The sequence below is a fragment of the Thunnus albacares genome, chromosome 7, assembly GCF_914725855.1.
Source record: "Thunnus albacares chromosome 7, fThuAlb1.1, whole genome shotgun sequence".
Classification (NCBI taxonomy): Eukaryota; Metazoa; Chordata; class Actinopteri; order Scombriformes; family Scombridae; genus Thunnus; species Thunnus albacares.
The window spans coordinates 9,313,870-9,337,131 of NC_058112.1; the positions used below are offsets into that span (position 1 = coordinate 9,313,870).

The 23,262-nt window shown below is 38.9% G+C and overlaps 1 long non-coding RNA gene across 1 annotated transcript; it reads left to right on the forward strand.

The window, feature by feature from the left end:
• The first annotated feature begins 9,016 nt into the window (after positions 1-9,016).
• On the forward strand, positions 9,017-12,205 carry LOC122986303. Its single transcript, XR_006404283.1, has 3 exons — positions 9,017-9,188; positions 9,680-10,127; positions 11,783-12,205. It is a non-coding gene; the product is annotated as an uncharacterized LOC122986303 (long non-coding RNA).
• Positions 12,206-23,262: the final 11,057 nt, after the last annotated feature.

Genomic DNA, 23,262 nt, shown 5'->3' on the forward strand with positions numbered 1-23,262 from the left:
GACTGTGATCACAGTTAAATCATGTCACTGTTAAATAACTAAAAATGTCAACCTTCATTTTCATTGTGCTATATGAATGTCTTATTATGCCATCCATTGGCACTGAACATTCGTCATTCAAGATAATTCTATATTGCTGAATAACTGCATATGGATACACTTAATAGAATTCTGAGTTTCTTTCTGGCACTGTTGTGATGACTAGTCGAGTATAAAAAAGTGATTTGTTACTTTTTAAACGCTACCTACTATAGCAACCAAGGCCATAATTCCTGCTGCTGCTGCTTCACTGAAACTCACAATCTGTTCAGTATTTTTTTTATGTCTGCAATTGTCTGACAGCAGAAACATAAAGGTATGTCAATGACAACCCCTGCACTGTGTGATGGTATATTGACTGTACATTGACATACTAAATACATGATGATAGAGGGAGCTGAGGAAACAGAGCGTTGGCTTCTGAACATTTCTCCTACACAAGAGAACTCACCGATTCCTGTGGTGAAAGTGCTCAATGCCTGACAATACCACAATGGACTCTTTTTAAGCTGAGCCAGACAAACTACCTTCACCAGGCTGACTGACAGCCGAAATTTACTGAACCAAAATAGTTTGCATGTCAGCTCCACTGGAAGAAATCAACAGTGTTTGTATTTAGTGATTCATTGATATGGTTAATAAGTTCAATACACATATACAGCAGAATATTTGTGTAATTTAAACAGCTGCCTGCTCAGATTATGTTTTACTAAATGTGACAGAAACAGACTCGGAGCATAAAGAAATTTGAGGGGTCTTCTAGATTGTCTTGAATTCAGTGTGGATTAATACATTTAATAAAATGAAGTTATTCCATGAGAAAACACTTTCTATGTGAATTGGTCACAGCCTCTCTATCTCTCCAGTTCACCAGCCCTCCCTCACCATTTAACGGCTGCTGGAGACGGGAAACTGTCATGTCCTCACACAGACAGCTGCTCTCATGACTTCCCCCTATCCTGTGCACGAGCATGAACACCCCCTGCTGATTGGCTGGAATAGTGTTTTGTTTTTTGTTTCACTTTGTTTTCCATGTACAGAGCCAGTGCTGTAAACGGGAAACAAACTCAGACTTTTTCAGTGCACACACAGAATGGGCAGCTAGCAGACCATGAGGAGATACTCGCTGAATTTGACAAAAAGTGTATTGAACGATCTTTCTCCAGAATCACTGACTCTACCTTTAATTTTTTCAGGAGCCACAGAACTCGGCGGCTGGGCGAATGCCTCATGTGGTAGAGTGAAGTTCATGCACATGGCAGTTCAATAAATTAGAGATAAAACATATTGTTAATTTTTGGAATAAGTATTGAGGTTTAAATACAGAGACGTTACAGAAATTCATGTGTGGAATTCAATAGTAGAATTAAACAAACAGGAGTAATGCAATAAAAGAAAAGACGGGAAAATGTCCTGTATAAAAATATACAGTAAGCCAATGAAAAACGGTAAAACAGTCTGTGATCTAAATCGAGGGAAGCCTCTAAATCTGCCGAGTAGATAGCAGAGAAGCTGTCCTCAATGGTTACGTCTGTAAATGTCCAGAAGAGAGCGCTCTCGGCCCGGCATTCCCCATAAAGAGGCCAGAGCGTGAACATCATGAGCACTATCTTAATTGATTCTCTCCCTTTTCAGTTACGAAAAACACGTTCAAGTTGTCAACATGTCAAATAAGTTGGTAAATACTTTGAGTTCGGTTTAACATGTTAGCAGTTGTCTTCAGTAATTGTGCTGTAATAGGCCGGGTTATTCTGGTGAAAACAGACTGAGGAAAATACAGCTACGGATAGTTAGCAATGGCGGCACTACATGTTTTCAATGTAACTGTGCCAAGTGGAAACATGTAGGTGAAAACTTTTACTGAATTCCTGCATAAACAGAGAAAGTTAACAAGGCACAGAGACATTTCAAATAGCTAATATTTATGTTTGCCAGGACATATCCAGAGGCATAAGGGTAATCCTGATGTGGGTGTTTATGCTATAACCAGGAATAGACATGTATGCTAGTTGGGTTGTGGACATATATGTGAACAGTGTTATAGGAATGTTTATTGAAATTGTTACCAAAACAGCTCGAAAATACATACGACAAGTACCTCAAAAGAGGTACTTGTCGTATGTATTTTGGATTAAGTTGTTAAGATTAATGTGCAGGGGTTGCAGCCTTGTCTGCCAGACTAAAAGGGAAGTTTAACAGAATTATGTAGCTGTGAGCTTCATGAAATTCTGTATATTCTCATCTGTATATTGCTTGTTTGCTGGTGAAGGCATGGTGAGATTGGTTGGACTGTTCACAAATGCACATTTTGTGTATGAAGGACCTTGGAGGAAGTTTTATGGACTGAGATGATTTGTGTTCGACTGCAACTGAAATGGAATGTAATGGTAATAGACAATTATTGTGAAAATGATTATTGCTGCATTGTTGATATGTTTCCTTCCTTGTCAACACAAGTTTGAAGCATTCACCATAAAGATGCCAGAGAGTGAACATTGTGAACACTATCTTTATAGATTCAGTCCCTTTTCAGGGTATAACACTCACACACACATTTTGTCCTCCGCCTCGCATTTTGCTTCGGTCTAATCATTTCCCATTGACTTCATGGACCACTAGATTGGGTTCACGCAGAGGAAATGAATGTCAACATTGTGGCAGTAATTCAGAAATGAGCCGTGCTACCTCAATCAAATCAACAAATTCAAAAACAGCAGTCACAGCATTTTGTATACCATTATCCTAATGATACCTATGGTTTGTGAATGCTAGTTCTTAATAGTTCTTAAGAGATACGATTTTTAAAATACGGTGGAATAATTTGCTCTCTGTTAGTGGTCAAGTTAGTGTTATTTTCTTGTAATGTTATGGGAAAAGTTGATTGTATATTGTAGGCACAATGTATGCAGTTTGAATGTGCATGCAAATGTCAATATTCGTCTCACTATCTCACGCTCTCTGTAGAAAAAACAGGTGAGCCTTATTAATTGTATCAGCTGTATTCATTGATTTATTATTAGTTTTTTCCCACTAAGAAGAAGTGAAATAACTGAGAAGGACCTGGCTGTAGACAAGATCACACACATATTAACTGAAATTAGGTTTCAAAACTGATGCTCTCTGTCATTTTGGTCATTTCTGTTAATCAAATGCTCTTTTATCGGTGGCTGTAGCCTGAGACTGATATCATCATTGTTTCCCTCAGTGAGGATTAAGAAGACAACTTTGAAACATCTAAGTTCTGGGATAAAGAAGTGATGAAAGGATGAAGAAGAGAAAGTTCACATTGTTGGATTTTGTCCTCAACATCTGAATTTTGCATTTATGACCACCTTCATGAGGTTTATAGTATTCAGTTTTTGTTGGTTCACCATAACGTTTTGGAGGCTGTTTGTGGTGCTGTTGAATTGTACAGTATGGCATTATACTAAGAGGTGTTTCATATGTTGTCCACCACCCCTTTATACAATGAACAATGTGAGCTAATAGTCATGTAGAGTATTTGGCCTTGTGCTAATCAATGCTTTGTGTTTCCCAGGTGACAGTCAAGAGTACCAGAGACCTGCAAGGGCCTCTGTAGGTTTGTAACATAGACTTTATATAATGTTTGTAGCCATGCTGATGGAAGAGAGGCTGTTAAGGAATTTTCAAAAAAGATTTGTTGAAATAATATGTGGACTTTAACATTCAAGAGATACTTGCTTATATAAAGTATGATTAGTAAAACTGTTTATATACCTTCTAACTGGAGTTCCTGCTCCATTATTCATGTTACTCTGTAGCAATTAACACATCCACACATGTTGATTAGCAGTGGGGCTGTTGTCAGTTTAATGTGCTCTAAATACACAGTCAGTTAAGTCGAAGATCACTTTGGCCAGCAGTGACGGTAGCCTGAGTATTAAATTAGACACTGTACTGACTGAATTACCAGACAAACACAGTCTACCAATTGTAAAATAGACTTTGCACACTCTAATTACAACCATTTTCCAAACTCGATCTTGCATCACCTCAGGGCTTTCATATCAAACCTCTGCCTGTTAATACCTGAATTTGATTTGACACAAGAAGCCCTGAAGTTGAAGCGGAGGATTTGGGAGACCAGTTTAGAGGTTGTGTGTCAGCAAAGTGGTTAGCTAAGCTACTTATCGTATTATACAGAGTTATTGTCATGTTTTGCTTGGTTCTGTCTTTGCTGTCCTCCCTGAAGGAATACACGAGATAAATAAGAAAAGAGAAACACAAAAAACAAGAGAACAAAAAGAGATAATTCCTTGATTCCTTGGCAGTGTTGTGAAAGAAAATTGCAAAAAAAAAAAACTCAGAGAAAAGATTAAGCTTTTCTTCTTTTTTAACAGACTGTGGAATAAAAGTTTTTTTTTTAAAACCCAGCTCAACACATACCAGCATCAATACAGTCTTCATCAAGGTCACACTGAGTTTTATGTGTTGCATTCCTGTTTTTAATTGCTATCTACAAGTAAGTAATTAAACATTTTTTACACTCTGAGTTTTCAACAACTCTCTGTTTATATAATTGACCCTAAAATACTTCTTCTCTTCAGTCTATGTCAAGTACAAATAAGAGACTGAGAATTTTTTTTAGCAATGTTAATGGCACAACCATTGTTGGCACAATAGGCAGCTGCCAAGGGCCCCTTACACATCCAATTTACTATCCTGTTGAACAACGGAAAACAATAGTGACCTCTCTTGCAGTACATCCCACTGCTCCTCTGTCCATTACATTGCAGCAATAATTAATAAGTATAATAGAATTTGAATTTATAGCAGGATTGTCAGAAGATGAGGTACCTACATTTCTTGAAACCACATGTCACTGCTGAGTGTTCTGGTTTATTAGCTTTCTGTCAGCGTGACAGGTGACTGATTCTTGCTGCTCCTCACATCACTGACCTTGCAGTGGAAGATATTCAGCTGTGGAGAAGATTCTCTATTGATTGGAAGTAATTTTTTTGTGGCAACATTATTGTATTTTCAGTAATATGTCATCTGTCAGACATTTGCTTTGCCTAGCCTCCCTGAAAAGCACATTTGTCTGTATCAGCACTGACTTAATTTGTCAAATTTATTTCAGAGGGAAGTTTTCAGAGGGAAGATAACTTTGTGAACATATGCTTGAAATATGGTTTGAAAGGTTGACAAATGATGCTTATACACTATGCAATGAATAGTTTAGAGCCTTAATATTTGCAGTTTTGTGTTACAGAGTAGCTTAAAAATGCCAAGTTGATGTCTGTAGACAGCAACTTCATTTATTCATTTCTAATAGTCACAATTTTGTTTTCATGCACAATAGAAACACAGGCTTTGCATCAGAGCAGATACAATCAGCCTGCTGCAAGGTTCCCAGTTAACAGCCCACAGAGGTCCGACAGGTGTTGGAACATTTAGTGAGGTTCACTGGCAAGAGAGTCTGAGGCAGCACATACTCTTGTAGATAACAGATCATGGAAACTTTTAGAGCCCATTTTGAGTGCAAAGAAGATAGTAAGAAGATGCACCAATCACAGGCTAGAAGCAGGTTTTACTTAGACTGTGGTGATTTCTGTGCAAATTGCTACAACCCCAGGACAGTGCATCCCAAAGGCAATGCTCTTTTATTGTTGGATTTAGCATTCAAGAACTTCTTCTTTCATTGATAAAGACAGGAGCACCTACTGGCCAATATTTTGTTAAGATGTAGACAGATATAACAGAAAAAGTTTTGCTTGGGTGTACTGCATTAATAATGCTACAGCTCATGCATCAAACAAGCAAGGTTGACATGGAGGCTTGTCCACAACCCTAACATTCAAAGACCAAAACCATCTGCATGTTTGGTACTACTAAGGATGGCCCCCGAAACCCAGTTCTGAATTGGAACTGGTTCTACAAGTTTAAGAAAACAGGGTATTAATTTAAGGTCAGTTCTTTTATTGGTAATATTTTACGTTTTGGTGTAATTTATTATCATGCTGCAGCCTCTCATCTCTGTCCTCTCTTCTGCTCTCTGAAAGATATTGTTTTACTCGAGTTAAAAACAAATACGATCGTTACTGTAAGTGCAATAAAACTTTAGCGAGTAAAAAGCCAATACCTTATCAATACACTTAAACATGTATAAACATGTAGAAAAGTGATATTTTCATCTGTTGTGTCCACAGTCTCATCAATTGCTGCTATGTTTTACACAACCACAGCACGCTTGCTCAGCTAATAACGAATTGTTACAAACAAGCTAAAACGAAAGCTGTCTGTATATAGTCTAACTGTTTAGCTTCATTTGTCATGTATCTTAAAATTTGGCAAATTCTTGTAAACTCAGCCGGCAGCCCCCCTCCCAACCAGTCCCTCCTCCCTTTCTAAACTTCACTCAGTATTTTGATGTCAGGAATATTATTTATGTAAGTGACATTTTAGATGAGTTTCCAGTGAGATATTATGAAGTCTATATATAGTGTTGATAAAAACCTAACAATACCCATCCCTAGGTACTACTTATGTATCAAGTAGCTATGTCCAGTGGGTCCCTTTTCTCTCCCTTTACTGACGTTTCTGTATTCTTCCAGGCATCCCATCAAAAAAAGGATGATTCACAGGATGAATGTGTGGGAGCATGAAAGCCCAGAACAGATGCTTTTCCACTAATGGACAGATACGGCTGTGAGCCAAAGAAGTAGACTTGAAGATCTTCAGGTGTTTTAGAAAGCCAAACCAGACGAAGTTCTTATAACACAGAGTTTGTCAAGGTCAGACAACTTGGAAACTATTTACTATTTACTAGGATTTTTCTTCAAAGACTCTAAAGAGATGTACTGTATGAAAGGCTGCATTAGCTGCCCGGCTTTTTCTTCAGATTTTCGAGGTTGCTACACCAACTGTCAAACTACTTGCAGACAGAGGGACTACATATCAGCTTACAGGTTAGTTTTGACAACAAGTTTTCTACCAGCGCTTGAACACAACATAGATTTATGGATTGGAGGCTGTGAACACAAACAAACGTACCACAATTCACACACACATTCAGCAATCTTAAAATAAATGCAAAAAAACAAACTTCAGGAATATTCTTAAACATTTACAAACAGGAAACTTTAACTTTTCAAGAGAAAATGTCATTAGATAAATGACCTTGAAGTTATGAAAGTTTGAAATAGTTCAAATTATGTAATTTTAAAGTGAATAGCTCACTCTCCATTACGTCTAAACACTAAGACAAACCGCCTCTGTGGAAGTCATTGAAAAATCATTCCACTCTGTAGGCTGTGTCACATGTTCAGCTCAGAGGGATGAGTAATCTGCTGTACACCAGCGGGCCCTTTGGTTGTCAGGCTGCTATGGTTAGCATAAAATAACAGAAATGATTAACATATATGATGGACAGATATTTCTACCCTGTCATTAACAGGAACAGCTATTCATGACACACTGGCTGTGACTCAGGATCATACATACAGTATGCCTTAGTCATACAGCTTGTTATACAGTATGTTATCATGGTTCTGGACAGATTGTGAAATGACAGCGCTTTTTCTTAATATTAAAGGTGTTAACACTTATAAATTCCTTGCAAGTTAATTCAAATGCACTGCAAGGGAATTAAACATTTTCTTATTCACTGGTGTCAGATAAGCTCTGGTGTCAGTTCAAACAATGTTTAAAGCCTGTGATCTATTCTTTGAAATTATTTCTGACTTATTAACCAATCTTGATGTTTTGGAGCTTTTGCTCAAATTATTTTCTTTCCGAATTTTATTCCAATTAAATGTGAAAAGCAATGGAGTTGAATTAAGTTTGAAATCAGAGTCTTGCCGACTACTACATCTGTACTGTTGCTAAAATAATCTCTGGTTTCAGTGGCAAGTCAACATTTCTGCTGAGAGTGGACAGTGTCCATCCTCCCGGGGGACCGCTCACCCAGGGGGAACCCTAGGAGGCAGCAGCTTGCTGTGGGCAATACCCCCCTTACCCATTTTCAGTTCAAATTAAATCAATTGTATTTGTATAGCCCAATATCACAAATCACAAATTTCCCCCAGGGGGCTTTACATTGTGTAGAGCAATACCAACCCTCCCCCCATCTTCACGTTTTACTTACCTTATTCTTAAATCTACATAATTGCGTGTGTAATTTCGTGGCCTGCTCTAATCACATGGGTGTGTGTGTCTGTGTGCTTCACGTAAAAGTGTTTGTGTGTTCAATGATTAACTGTTGTATCTTGAGTGTATTGATCCTGAAGACGGATCGCTGTCTAACAACGTAGACAGAAAAATCAACAGTGGATCTCTTGCTCTCTTATTCTCTCTTTTTCTAGCTCTCTCTCCTTCACTCAATCACTCTTGCAGTTTTGTTTTTTTTTCTTGCTGGCACTGGTTCACTTAATTACCATTGGATTAATTCCTGCGTCATTTGGTTTCTTCAGTCAATTGACATTATCACAAACACCTCTGATAACCTCACAAACCTGTCAAATGATCTATCTGGGCCCACATGAGGCCTCAGTGGGTCCCTCTATCATATGACTCATTTATCCACCAGACTGAAAGCCTCCCTCCGGTGATTTGAAACAAAACATTATTTACACTGATTGCTCCTAATCTGGAGTGTGTGACTCAAGTCTGTTGGGTTGGTGTGTGTGTTTCTGCGATATTGTCTCAGTCCCAGCAGAAATTCTTGAAAACAAAACAGGCGACGCTGATTTTCTTGTTCAACAGACACACAATGGGAGAGAGAGAAGAGAAAGGTCTGACCAAACATTCTGGAAGTTCACCACATGGACAAAAGTGTGTAGACACTCAAAGAGAGCACTGTATATGGACACATGAGTATTACATATGTACATGCTTGTTGAACATACGAGGGGGGACCCAAAAAATCCCGGAAGCCATCAATACCACAGCAGTAGGGTGTCGTTATCAGATTTGCTGCTAGGTAGCATATGTCTACAGCTTGGTGAAATTAAAATAAAGACTGAAAGGGAGAAGATTTGCCATCATGAAAGAAATCCAGGAAGAATCACAGGAGGCTCCAGACATGGTGACAAAGACAAAAGAAGACTACAGGAGATGTTTCCAGAAATGGGAGAAGCACTGGGACAAGTGTACATCTCAAGGAGATTACTTTGAAGGGGATTGGAAAGGTACTTCTGAAAGATTTATAATGACTTTTTTTCAACAGTTCCAGGCATTTTTGGATCCCCTCTTGTGTATTGAATTGTCCAAAACCATAGGCATTAATATCCTGCTATGACAGCCTCCAGTATTCAGGGAGGGTTTTGGAACCAGGCTGCAGGTCTTTGCTCCCATTCACCCACAAGCGCATTGGTGGTGTCAGGTACTGATGGTCAGTGATAATGCCTCGCTCACAGTCTGATTCATCTTTGTCTCAACTCATCCCGGAGGTGTTTGATGGGGAGTGAGGTCAGGGCTCATCGCAAGCAATGGGAAACAGGGCAAAAAGTTTTTTATAGACCTGACTTTTTGCACAGGGGCATCATCACTTAGAATCTGAAGCACACACGCACACATACACAAGTCTGAAGCACAAAACTGTTGAAAAAATTGTATGCTGTCAAAACAAACTGGACCCAAACTGAAAGGTGCTGATGTATCTTTTTTACTTCCTTTTCAGACAAAATGAACAGAACTACAGGTGATTTCCCTTAATTGGAACCTCAGTAAGGTGCCCACCACATAGTGTATCAATTGGCCATCACAGCATCATAGTTAAGTCAATATCTATTACGTGTAGCAGCTGCATCATCCCCCTTTCTTTTCAATTTACCCCCCTCAGTCAGCATTTCCATAATCATGTGAGAAGAAGAACGGTAATGAATCAACTCCACAGACTGAGATGAGGAGGGTGTGGCTTTGCTACACCGTTTTAGGCAACAAACGCATGAATGCTCAGAAACAAAACTGCATGTGTGTACCCATTCAAAAGTGTGTCTGTGCAGAGCAGAAAGGAAGAGAGACAGAAGACAGGAAAACAACACAGAAAGTCTTCAGTGGCCTTAAAGATGGCTCAAGGGCAGCTCAGTGAAGAGCAGTGCAGTTTGGAGATACAGGGAGTCAACTGGGTAAGTAATTCAACTGAGAGTTAATGAGAATGAATGTTTGCCTTTATAGCCTCTCTCTCTCTCACTCCTCCTGCTGGCCTCCACAGATAGCCCACACTACATTTATCTTCTCACAGTGACACCTTTTAGCACAATGTTACATAGAGCATAGTGAGTAGAATAAAGGAGGGAAATAACACTTTTGTCATTAGAAACTAACATTGACAGGTATAGTTCTCACCTCAAATGCCCTTTTCTCTCTGTCATTTGTGCACAGAACATTTCAGCAGAGAGGAAAAGAGGTAAAAAGAGAAAAGAAAAAGAGCAATACGGTGTGAGCGATTAGATCGGCGCATTGGGTTGGTTTAAATGTTCTGTGTATTTGGAGAGGAAGGACACTACTGATAAGGGAGGCAACAGTTAAAGCACTGCTCTGCGGGGAGATAGTGACTGTAAATATACTGATACCCATGACATACTCTTATCTCTAGTGGAACAAAGCAATGAAACTGACCCAAAGGTTGTGGTCTAACTTAAGCTTGGCTCAAAAGAGATATTTTAAGTAATATGTTACATCTAAATAAACCCATTAAAATCCAAACCTCAGCCAATGTTTGCTTGAACTGTATTTCAAACCATTTATTAGACTGTCAAGTGTAGACAGTGGAGTAAATGGTGCAAGAAGACCTTTCAGTGCAAGCAGCCAGGTTAAACACAAGGAAAGCTTGAGAACAATGCTTTTGCTAAGAGCACGGTATTGTAATAAATGTTACGATGGCTGAGTTCATGCAGAGCAGCTGTGCAGGCAGGTGACTGTAATTCACAGAAGCGAGTAAACTCTGTGAAGGTGTCTGGAGGGCACATGAGGCATGGCAGGTTCTGTAATGAGCATGAGGTGAGTACGCACAAATACACCGAAGGGAGTTTTTTTTTTCTTTCTGTATTAGTTCATTTGTCAAGCACAATGCAAAAACATTGAAACAGGTTATAATAACATGATATAGATGTGTTGCATATAGGATATCTAGCCCAGATTATTTATGACCCCTGTCGCTGATTAGGCTTATCCACTTAAAAAATTGTCATAACATATCATCATTACCAAAAATACATGAGTTAAATTGAGCACATAATAATACATGTTTGTCTATGTTCCCTAATTCATGGCAATATGTGTATATATGCATAATATTTATAGGTTTGTGCATACATGAAGTCTTTATGAGTATGTATGTTTGTCTATGTGTGTCTGTTCCTCTGTCTGTGTGTTCATATCTATGTCTATGTGTGCATGCACGAGTGCATGATCAGTGATCAATGATCGCAGGTTTGGTTTTGTTTCAGCCAGTGTTTCACCTTTTCATTAAACATTTTTTATCAGTTTGTGTTTTTATTTCAGTTGGTGGGGCATTACAAAAAATATATGCCTTTTACTGGAAAAACTGGTGAGTATTAGTTTAAAAGCAATGGCTAAAGCAGTGAGTAGCAGCAGGGAGAAGCAGGATAAAAGGATAAGAGTGGAGCCTAACAAACCACTCATACCCTAAGCAGCCATCTTCAATCCCTTCCCTTTCAAGAGAGGAGAGAGCTTTGAGAAGATTCAAAAACGGTAGAGGGAGAGAAATGGAGGAGGTGTGGCCATCTTGTATTTCATCATGTTGTTTTTCTGTTTTCAGACCACTTCAGAACTTATAAACATGAGTTCACCCAACTCGAAGTCTTTTGACTTGAAATGCTGAGTGGAATGAATAACTGAGTTCACTCAGCTCATTCAGTTTCCAAAGAAACATCATCAGCATATTACCAGACTCCCCAGCATGCGCTGTTGAAACAAACATGATGGAAACTTGGTATGTGTCTTTTATACATGTTAAGAAAAGTCTTGGTTGTTTCTTTTCATAATAATGAAAACGATGCAAACCATGATAAAGGAGAGTGTGGAATTCATTCCCAACCCTCAAGCACTTATAATTTTACAAGTTCACTGAGAGCAGCCTTGCATGTTTTCTTTGTGCTGCCTCTGCTGTAATTTAGCTCCATTATGAACAGTGACAGCTGTAAGTTCTTTGTGACAAATAAAAACTGAGTCTTCAAACTGAGGTACTGTAAATGGAAAGTAAATCTGACAGTTATATGTTCGTTAGTGCGACTGAATAGTTGATGATTCAACTTAACACCTTAGGTTTATTGAACTTGTTATCTCTAGCTGAGTTATCATAATTCAGGTGGTTTTACATTTTCACATTGAATTAATTATTCAGCTTAAGTTCAGTTAACTTGAACCGGCTTAAAATATTTTACAAAGTGTAGTAATAACTTGACACAGATGATATGGTTCCTCCATACTGGACTCCAGTTTCACCTCAAAGCTCGACATGTCAAGACAAATTGTAACTGACCAATGGTGCATATATACATGCCAAAGTTCACCAAGTCAACTAAATGCAGAAGTACTGACATATTTAGTTTACCTAAACAGAAATGAACTGATTTTGGTCCAATAGGTTACTGTTATAAATGCCAGGGTGACTGAGGTCTTAGTCATGTATTTTAATGCCGCTTGTCTTCTTATTCATTATTAAAAATCTTTAATAAGCCTGTAAATAAGTACAAATAAAACAGACCATAATCAATCAGAAGACCTCATTACAGCTCAAAAGTGTTTGAATAAGTGTTAAATATTCTGTTGTAAAAACATTTAAAAGGTTGTAGCAGCTGAAAATGGCTTAATGCCTCTATAAGGGCGGTGTGTATGAGTCTCTAAAAAAGAATTTACTCTTCTCTGGAGACGGCACATAATTTCAGACCTTGCCCCACAGAAAAACGAGACCTTTCATGAAACTAAATTAAACTTGAGGCAAAACAACACTAGCCAGGCAGTTGGCCCCTGGTTAGAAAATTAATACAGTAGGCTTCCCTCGCGAGGACGAAATATCTCATTTAGCAGCCCTTGTCAGGACAGGGGCCAATCAATAGCTACTATGATGTATCAGCGCTGTGACGCTGGGGCTGAGGCAAGTAATATGTAATATATGGATTAACATCTTTCTGTCCCACTAGACCTGCAAGACCTGGCATTTATCTCTCTGTCTGAAGGGCCAGAGACACAGTGCTGGGACTTCCTGCTTCCCTATTACCACTTTTATTAAAATCAGCTCTGGGATATACAGGAAAGACGCAAGAGCCATCCTCAGCCATCTATCTATCTGTACAATGCTGCGTCTCTCTCTTCCTCCTCCTCTATCTGTGCTGGTGGCAGCAGCAGGGTGATGGATGACATTACCCAGCAGGGATTCAGCAGGCGGTATTATGGAGCAGGTATTAGCATGGAGCCTCTCAGTCCCTTTTCAGCCCATCGATTTGGGCAGCTGCCTGACCCTAACCTCCTAAAGGGGCCTTCAGACTGGAGGAGCAGAGCCACGGTACAAGCCCTAGGGATAAACTTTGCCCGGACCCTGGTTCTTCATCATCCTTATTCATCCCTTGCTGCCCTCCACCTCCTCCCTCCCTTCTGCTCTGTTTTAGCCACCTCACTATCTCTGTCTTTCTACCTCTCTTTCTTTTCCAGTATAGCAGCAATTGCCTAAATATTAATGCCACCGTAAAACGGATAATTTATCAAATATTACCAGTGTGCACTCCTGAAAAGATACATACTGTATGCTGCTATCCCACAGCTGAAAAAATTGCCATTTTTTTTCCAAATGAGTTTATCCCTGAGAGGCATTTCTCAGTTGTTTTGAATTTTAATAGAAAGAAGGAAATTATCATCTCTGTGTGTGTGTGTGTGTGTGTGTCTGAAAAATGCACAATGCTCTCTCCCAAATTCTCCCCAATCTGTAGCACAAGACATATGCATTAATAAAAGTGTGAACAGTATGAAGTACTGTACTGTAGTGTACACACACACACACATATGCTAAAACTGTACTGCAGCATTATTTCCAGTGCTGCTGTATCGATGCTGCTTCTGTTTCGGCGACGATTAGAGAGTTAGGAGTCCCCAGCATCATTTGCGAGCAGTATGGTTCCATTCACTGTTGACAAGCACGACCCTGTAATCCACTAATTGGTTAGAGTTGGGAGTGAAAAGACCCATACTGCATGTGGTAAAACATGAAACACAGCGAAAGTTCAATCAAGAAGACGACTTTTCATATTCTGTTTGCCCTCTTTTTTTAAATGCTTCTTTTCTGCTTCTAACCAAATCAGCTGACTGGGGGTATTTTCCCTAACTCACTTCCCTAACCTGATTTTTCATAAATCTCCTCAGCTATTACTCTGCACACAAGTAAAGTGAATCTGATTAAAATCTTAATCTTAGGGGGTAGCAATTTTTACATATGCACACAAAACATAACACAAACACAAAGATAGAGATCCGCGTAACAGGCAGAGGATCATACACATAACATCACTTTCTAACTGCATTTGCTCAAAGGACTAACTGTAAAGTGTGGGAAATATTGTGCTTCACAACCCTTTTCCACCATGAACAAAACAGGAACACATAACATAAGACTTAAGCTGTTGGAAAGTCCAACAAAAACAATAACTCATGGACAGATTTCTTCATGTGAAAACATCTGCAGCTATGCCTCATAGAAGCAGCTTCATATTCTCACTCCACTGATTTATAGCGGTAAGGTTGAGTCATCCAACGATCACCTGTCACATTGGTTTTAATGATCGGGCCTCTCAGTGTCGGTATAGTCATTGGGGATTGGATTGTGATATTAAAATGGAAATTTTGAAATGGCTTGAGGTCTAAGCTATTGATTGTGTGCATGTCAACGTATGTGTGTGAGTGTGCATGTCACTGTAGGCTTGCATGCATTGTGTAGTTTTTGTTCAGCAAGTTAATCAGAAAAGGTTTTTGGTATTGATAATATCCCATTTCCTCCCTAAATTGGTATGAGCAGGGCCCTGTTTCCCAGTAACGATCGATCTGGGAAGTAAAGTGTTTCGCTCTATAATTTTATTTTGTTTCCCAAAGCAGCACTTAAGAAAGAGTTTCATAACGTCGGCTGTATGTGGTACTGAAGAAAATGCAGGATCCACTTTAAAGTAACGTGGCGTATATAACTGTCTGTAAGCCATGCTATATTGAAAATACATAAATCGCAAAGCGTAAAAGTTGTAAACCATATAAAAGAAATGTTTTATACTTGGAATCGCTCAGTATGAAAGTCACTGATAAACATGACTAATGTTTATCAGTCGTCCATCTCACGTGTCTGACAGAACGGATATGCTTTTGCTTATGCTTTTTAATAGATACAGCTCTCTAAACAGGCTGCGTAAAAGCTTGCATTTCATTTGTGCTCTATGCATGTAACCGAAAACCAATGGATATTTTTACACTTCAACTTTAAACATGTAATTGCAGTGATTATTTGTTGGTCTTTGAGCTTTGCCAAAACGCAAATGACCTACTCTCAATAATGTACGTGAATACATCCTGCATAGACACAGACAGACAACTGACTCTGCTGCTCTGCTATCATGCTGCTTTAGCTACAAAGTTGTGAAGACATTGTGTTAGCCATTAAACAAGAATGGGCAGAAGGACTACCTACCTAATCTACGATCATTTATATGAGGGTCTTACATTTCAATGGTTTTGGGCACCACTTCTAAAGCTTAAAAGGGCTAGTCAGATTACAATTACAATTATCTTAGTCTTGATGATGTTTTTTGGGAAACTAATCAGTTCTCTTGTATCTCTGTGTGTTTCATAGTCACAAATAAATGCCCTTGTTGCTGCTGTAGTATCAAGGACAAGAACAGGGACAGGGTCACTTGTGCACTGACAAATACATGTGCTTGTCCATCAGGCTAGCCATGTGAGAAATGTTTTTCCCACCTGTGCATCCATTAAGATCACTGCAAGCTATCCTATTCCCAACTGGTATGAAATACGTGATCTAGTAACAATTATAATTATTATAGGGAAAAAAAGGCCTTAATATGCCAAAGCTAATATGGGCCTCTGAGTGTGTGGGCGATTTGGCTGATGGCTCAGTACATAAACCTAAAACATTTCTTGATATCTCGAAGGAATTTCTCTCTAACTGGTATGATTTAAAGTTGGGGCTCGTCATCTCATCTCATTGTCTTGTTCTGCTGCTAATGATACACACAACACTCAGGATGAAGACACACACACATAAACAATGGCATGTTGCTTTTAGACAATAATGAGAAGGAAATACAGCTTAGACCAATACGCTGAATGAAAACAAGCAGCAGTCTCTCATTTTAAAAGGAAACATTTTTTTCTCCTACTTAACATGAAGCACACACACACACATACTGATATCTATGTGTCAGTAAGTTTGTCAAACTTCAACTGTTACCCTTAAGTGTTAACCCTTACCCCCTAAGCGAGAAACAGTGATAATAACGGGACAAATGACACCAAATTTTAATTAGACTTTAATTAGCGACACTGCTCATTGTTGCACATAAAAAGACAGAGAAAGGGTGGTGAGAAAATCAAGGATTAATTCATTTAGATCCAATCCATAAATAGATGGAGAACAATGTGGATATCAAGCAGCAAATTTGATACATGGAGAACTGAACGATGATAAGGCGTCAAACCTTCCAACCGTCTCCAATTGGATTTTTTGTCTAATCCTTTTGAATAGGAAGAAAGAACACAATTATGAGAAGACAATACCCTTTCTTCTAGAAACTGAACACTTCTCCACTCCAACTTTCATTTTATCACATTGAAAATTCCAAACAAAAGTGCCATGTTTGATATTTGTCCTTAAGTGGTGCAGATAAACATGGGGAAAAAACTAAGGCCCTCCAACTTCAGGTGAAATAATCTTATGAATTTATTCCTCAAGCATAGACAATCAAGCAGACCAATGCGTATTGACTCTAAGTCTTCATCAGGGTCTGACAAACACATAATCAGTCTAAATTATATACCAGCTGTGGGTGGCATTTCACCCAACACATAAGGCCTTGTATATAATCAAAATAGGGCACTAAAACAATAGCATGGGCCCCATATATGCATACATGCCAAAAAAAATGTGAATCCACAATAAGGCATAGTAACAATGGGCTAAGGGATTTACATTAAATCTTGAAAACCCAACCAATACTAATAAGCAATAATATTCAGAAAAGTGAAAAAAAGAAAAGTAAAATAAAAAATATATAAACATACAGACTCTAAGCCAAATACGAATACATATAAATACAAAAGTACACACAGTCTGGGAAATACTGCACATATGTGGATGGCAGAAATGATTACCATGTTAAGATTGTGATACATGCCAAATTAAAAAAAAACTTTTATGAAAAGTAAGATTAAAGCAAACTTCTTATTTTCAAAGTTTTTTTTTCCATGTCTACTTTTACAAATTAGTAGTCCAGCATGTTTCAGCCTGGCCTTCATCAGGGAGCATCTGTGCATATCCATGCAGTGTAATAACCTCACCAATCTTAATCAATGACACGACAACCACCCACTGATTGTCTTTTGCTGTGGAGAAAATGCTCAACCCAGTGCCTGTGTTTTTGTGTCTCTCACAGTGTGCAGCTGGACTGACAGAGGGGGTGTTACACTGAGACAGGGGGGCCCAACAGGGGCCACAGGATCCTTTACAAAACATGTGAGAAAGAGGCAACGCTCCCGTAGTCTGATTAGAGTAGCCACAGGGGAGCACAGAGAGGAGACTTAATTAAAACTCATCTAGATGGAAAATGCACTGAAAAAAATGCCATTTTGTTCGGTGCTGCTGGCAGCTCCAGGGTTATAAAAAATACACTATGTGTACCTAATCACAGTGTTAGTGGGGTGGGGGCTTAAAGATGAGCTTGCTAGCCAACTGACTAATGTAGACTGAAAAATGATCACAATTAGCATGTGCTGTGGCCGCCTGGGTTACAGCCAGATGCAGACACAGTTATGCTTCAGTGGACAGATCTCTTTCTCTTGTTCCTCCTCCTTTCCTCACTTGTCCATTCCCACTCTGTCGGTATGACTCTGATCAAAAAAAACACACATTAAGACATTCTTGTTGCTGCAACGATAGTTAGAACACACCTCTACCACAATGGAGAAGTCCCCTTCCCCTGTGCACCTCATACATTTTTTCTTTTCATCCCCCTATCTGCCCAGGCACCTAAATGACAGCGCACCACTGCAACGGAGCCCATCTCAAACACCCATTAAAAATAATGAGATGGCCATTTTCACCGCCTGTTACTTGAAAACAATCCATATCTCACAGGGGGACCCTGGCAGAGACTGAGGGGGAGCCAAGCGGAAGGCAACAATTGCTGAGAGTAGATTTACTTAATAACCTCTTGTTGTCCTTGGTCAGACTGCTGAGCTGGTCTCCTGCAGTAAACCTATCCAAAAGACAGAGGGCTGAGAGGTACAGTAAACATCTGACATACTGCCAAAAGATACTTCAACAACACATCTGACTCAGTCCAGGAAAAGCATTTGGCACGGCTGTTTTTGTTTGTTATTCTCCAGTTATATATACTGAATGTCACTGTGTTTTTAATGGCTTTCTGTAGATTCATATTCATAATACAGTATTTGCATGCCTCATGGAAACATGTGGTGTTTATAATGGTCAGAGAACAAATTTTAACATTAATGTAGCAGAATGAGACTTTCTTTGGGGCCATATATCTTTGTCGGTCTGAAATTAGAATTGCTGTCTGCATGATAAGCATAACATCACAATAATGAAATCGTTTACTAATCACCTGCTGGTTGTCTGGAAAATAACAGTTTTTTATGACAGAAATAAAAAACACCACCTATGATTTCTTTTATGCTCAAATACAAGGAGTGATGTGATTAACATCTGTCTGTGTGTGTGTTTAATGTGTTGCTAAAGGGAACATGTCATCTCACCAAGTCTATGAATAACTAAAAGGATTTTTGTCTATTTTAACCATTGCTTGCTGACTTCAATAATAGTGACTGCAGTGTATTTCAATCATTTATTTAACTGGTCCTATGAAAAATAAGCCTTTATCTCACAAACAGAATTGTTTTGAGCCTGTGGGTGTGAAGGCAATGTTACACCTCTCTGTGGATGTGTTGCAGTGTGTACTTTTACAATGTCCAGGGATTCATTTATAGTTCAGTGTGTGATTTAACCACTGCCATAATATCACATAGGTTCTGTGTCATTATATACCTGAAGTAATCATGTTCACATTATCTTATTCACTTTGCATTGGAAAGAAAACTTGCATTAATATGTAGAAGAAAAACAAAGTAGCTAATGCAGACCAATCACAGTTGTTGTGGTCGCCACACAGCCCTGATGTATAGTTTCATTTTTGGTGGACATCAGATACGTTAACAATAAACATGTCATCATATCACCAGTGCTACATGCACCCACAATGTGTTTATTTATCTCAAAGAGCTCAGAAATAAATGATTGATTATGCACATTATAAGCCCAGACTATAACTGGACCTTGTATATCATAAATAGTGAAGAAAAGGCAAAAACAGGGCAAAACGTTTACTGTAGTTCCTGTGCAGTCGTTTCATTTCATTTGTTTCACTCACCTTTTATTGGGGGGCAGCTAAAATACATGGAGTAGGACACAAGCTCATGATTAGAGAGTGGTCTTGATTACAGAGTGGTCTTGTATAAATGGATGCTATACATCACCTCCTTAATAGTTTATCAGCTATTTTATTAATGTTAAATTCACATACTGTATCTACTCTCACACAGTCCTGTGGTTGGTCTGCTTAGCTCTCAAACCACAAACAAACTGCACCAGAGTTCACCTGGAAGTGGACCTAAATTTCCTGAAATGGAGGGTCTTGTTTGCAGTTGTCTTTGCAGTTGTGTAGTCTGCACCAAAGTTCGACTGGCCCAGCCGAGACACACCACACAAACCAGGCAGACACATTGATTGATTGATTAAACCAACCACTCTAAGATTCTTGCTTTCTACAATATCTGTGCATGCAAACTACAGTATGTGTAATGGGTTGGAAAGGACACGTTAAGTTTTTTTATGTAAACAGACACCACCTAATTTTTTGTTAATTATTTGAACTAATCTAACTCTGTTTTGACATCAGGTCAATACTCAAAGATGTCAGTAGACGGCGCTCTAATGCCACTGTGGATACCTGAGGGAGATCACTCGTACCTGCACCGCTCATGCGCAACTCAATACCAAATGAGCATCGGCTAGAGCAAGACGCTAACTTTGGCTCTCTCCCTTATTAATCCACAGGTATGTTAAAACTTGCTTTTCTATGATTAGCTCTGTGTAATATCTAATGTAAATGCATTGCAAGTCGTTCTGTGAAGTTGTCACATGGTTTAGAGATGTATTTGGAACGTATTATCGTTGCTGTATGTTTTCGCGGGCACCGCCATTGAGAGTGTTTGCCTCCGTGAGTTTCGGTTCTCTACTGTTTTGTCGGTGAAAGTTACAGACCTTTGCATGTGGTAACATACGGAGGTGTGTTTTAAAGATTGTTTTAGAGTATAAGCCAGTCAGTCGTGAGTTAACGGTAAATAGAGATGCTGTGTTCAGACCGGTTTCACTTCCGGTCACTCGTTGGCGGGGCGCATACAGTCCATGGCGGGGCGTGCTCGCGCCATTTTGTGAAGAGGTTAAGTGCAAGTGCAAGTGAGTGTTATGCTGATGTTGCTGACAGGTTCTGTGTAGGTCATATCAGTGTAGGATGAGTGTAACTGTGGTGTATGTGTTAAAATAGGAGTGATTGTAGTAATGTGAGTAAAGTAAATGTGTGTTTTGGGTAATATAATTTTTGTACTGTTATATTAGTCTATATTTTATATATATATTTATATATATATATATATATCTTAGACTATATTTTATATATAAAGCACATGATATTTTACTTAAGCCTCTTCTTATTCATTTAGAAATGTAAGTCATATTTTAAATTTGTGTGAAGTTATTTTTCTTTCTTTTTATATTGTTTATTGTGAATTTGGTTTCAACATTTATTTTATTTCTGTAACATGTTTTGGTGTGAATGTGAAATATGAACTTTGAAGCAGCAGGTTTCAGAAAACTAACATTCACATAACTGAGAAATATGCACAGTTTTATACTGTTGTGTTAAATATTAAATGAGCATCGGCTAGAGCAAGATGCTAACTTTGGCTCTCTCCCTTATTAATCCACAGACCATGTTTTTATCGGCTACACAGTGCACCCTTGCCTGTGTAACCTTTGCTGTCGGTCCAGATATCCCCTAGGTCTGGCACCGGTAACATATGGATGGGAAAATATTGTAGTTACTGTAAATATAATATGCTAAGGCACAGTTAGGGTATGGCATCTATATCCTTACTTTTCACTTTGCTTAATATAGGACACACTACTTCATGCACTGGCAGAGAATGTACATTATAAGGGGTGAGGTTGCGTGTATGCCTCACAGTTAAAAAGAGGTTTTGTGTCTGCTCAATGCCCCTCTCTTCTGATTGGCTGACTGTTTTCTGAGTGACGCTCACTCAGGCCAACCACAGGTAATGGATTGTAGTCCACTGTAGCTACTGTAGGTAAAATCAGTGGTCTGGGTAAAACTCAATGGTAAATGGCCACCCCTAAGGATAACATTATCAAACCTTTGGAAGGCTGTGTAATGACAATGACAGCAAAATGCAGTGGAGACTCTCACACTGACCTGAAATGAAACAAGGTCACATAAATTAGGTAAATAACATAAATAAACATATTTTGTTTGTTTCAGGGGGGTCCCATTGGAGGGGCGGGTCACCCCTCCAAGATAATGGTAATGAAAACGCTGCCCATATAGTTGTGACATCACAACCTTACAGAAGTCCAAACAGCTTGTTAAAAGGCCCAGTTTCTGAATACAGGCTGCGTGCATTTCTCCGTGGACTGAGCGTTTTGATACTTTCATATTATTTATGTAGCACCTTTCTACAATATGTTTCCTTTAAACCTTGAATGTTTTCTGCATGCCTTTTTCAATATTTCTCTTTTAAAATAAGACCTCCATATTTTTTGCCCAGACACTTTTGGGTCAGTTCTGCATCAGCTCATCAATTTCACGCTGGAGTTGTTCCATGTCCCAGGCTGCATAAAGACTCTGATCACAAGGCACTTCAGTGACCTGCAACTTTGCTTCTCCATGCAAGATTACATAACTGGGTGGAAACAGATGTAAGTGGGAACAGCAATGGGATATTTCATCTCCCTGGTGCTGTTTGTAACAGCCTTTGAAGTCATGCTGATTGGAGCAAGGCAGGTGGTAGGAGTGTGTTAACAGTCAGGCCAAAGAAAGGTTCCATCAGGAGTTACAAGGATGACCTGATGAGCATCCGCCAAACTGCAGCTTGTGTTTTTGAAGAAGTTGATGAGCTGATGGTCTGAGAAAGAACAAAAATAAAGCCAAATCAGTCTGTTAATCCAGAGGAAGGTAAGGGAGAAGGGGAGTATACAGCAGTATACAGATGGTCTGACAGACCATCTTGAGGCTGGATGTCCTTTGTGACTAATAAATATCTCTGATGTTCATATAGCATACTGTTCTGAACACCTCTCATCCAAAACAATACATCCCCTCACAATTTGTAGTGCCTAGGAGCTTTACCCACATCAGACAGGTACAGACATACAATGAACATCATAGAAAGCGGCAGTCATTACAGCATGTGTGTATATATGTGTATGTATGTATATATATATATAATATATATATATACATACATATTACAGTACACTATGGTGTTGCTTTAGGTATTTTATTTGAGTTATTAGCTACTGACCAGATAGATCATTTTTCAATCAGAGCTTGGTTTTAGCCTGTGTGTATTGTAACTTGTGTTCACCCTGCTGAAGTGCCCTTTGTCAAAACACTTCATCTCATCAGGCACTTATCTGTGGATGACTCTGTTCTCTGACCTTCCTGTGAGAAAGGAGAGAAAAATATTTTGTATGTTTAAACATATTTAAAAGCGTCTAACTGTGTAGTGTGCATTAACAACCTAATATTTGACAGACAGTAGTCCAGAGTGAGCAGGAGATATGCTAAACGCCAGGGTATGATCAAAATGAACTAGTTTGTATGACATGTTGTCCAATTACATCTGAAGGCAAAAGGGTTTCATTATTTTGAACAG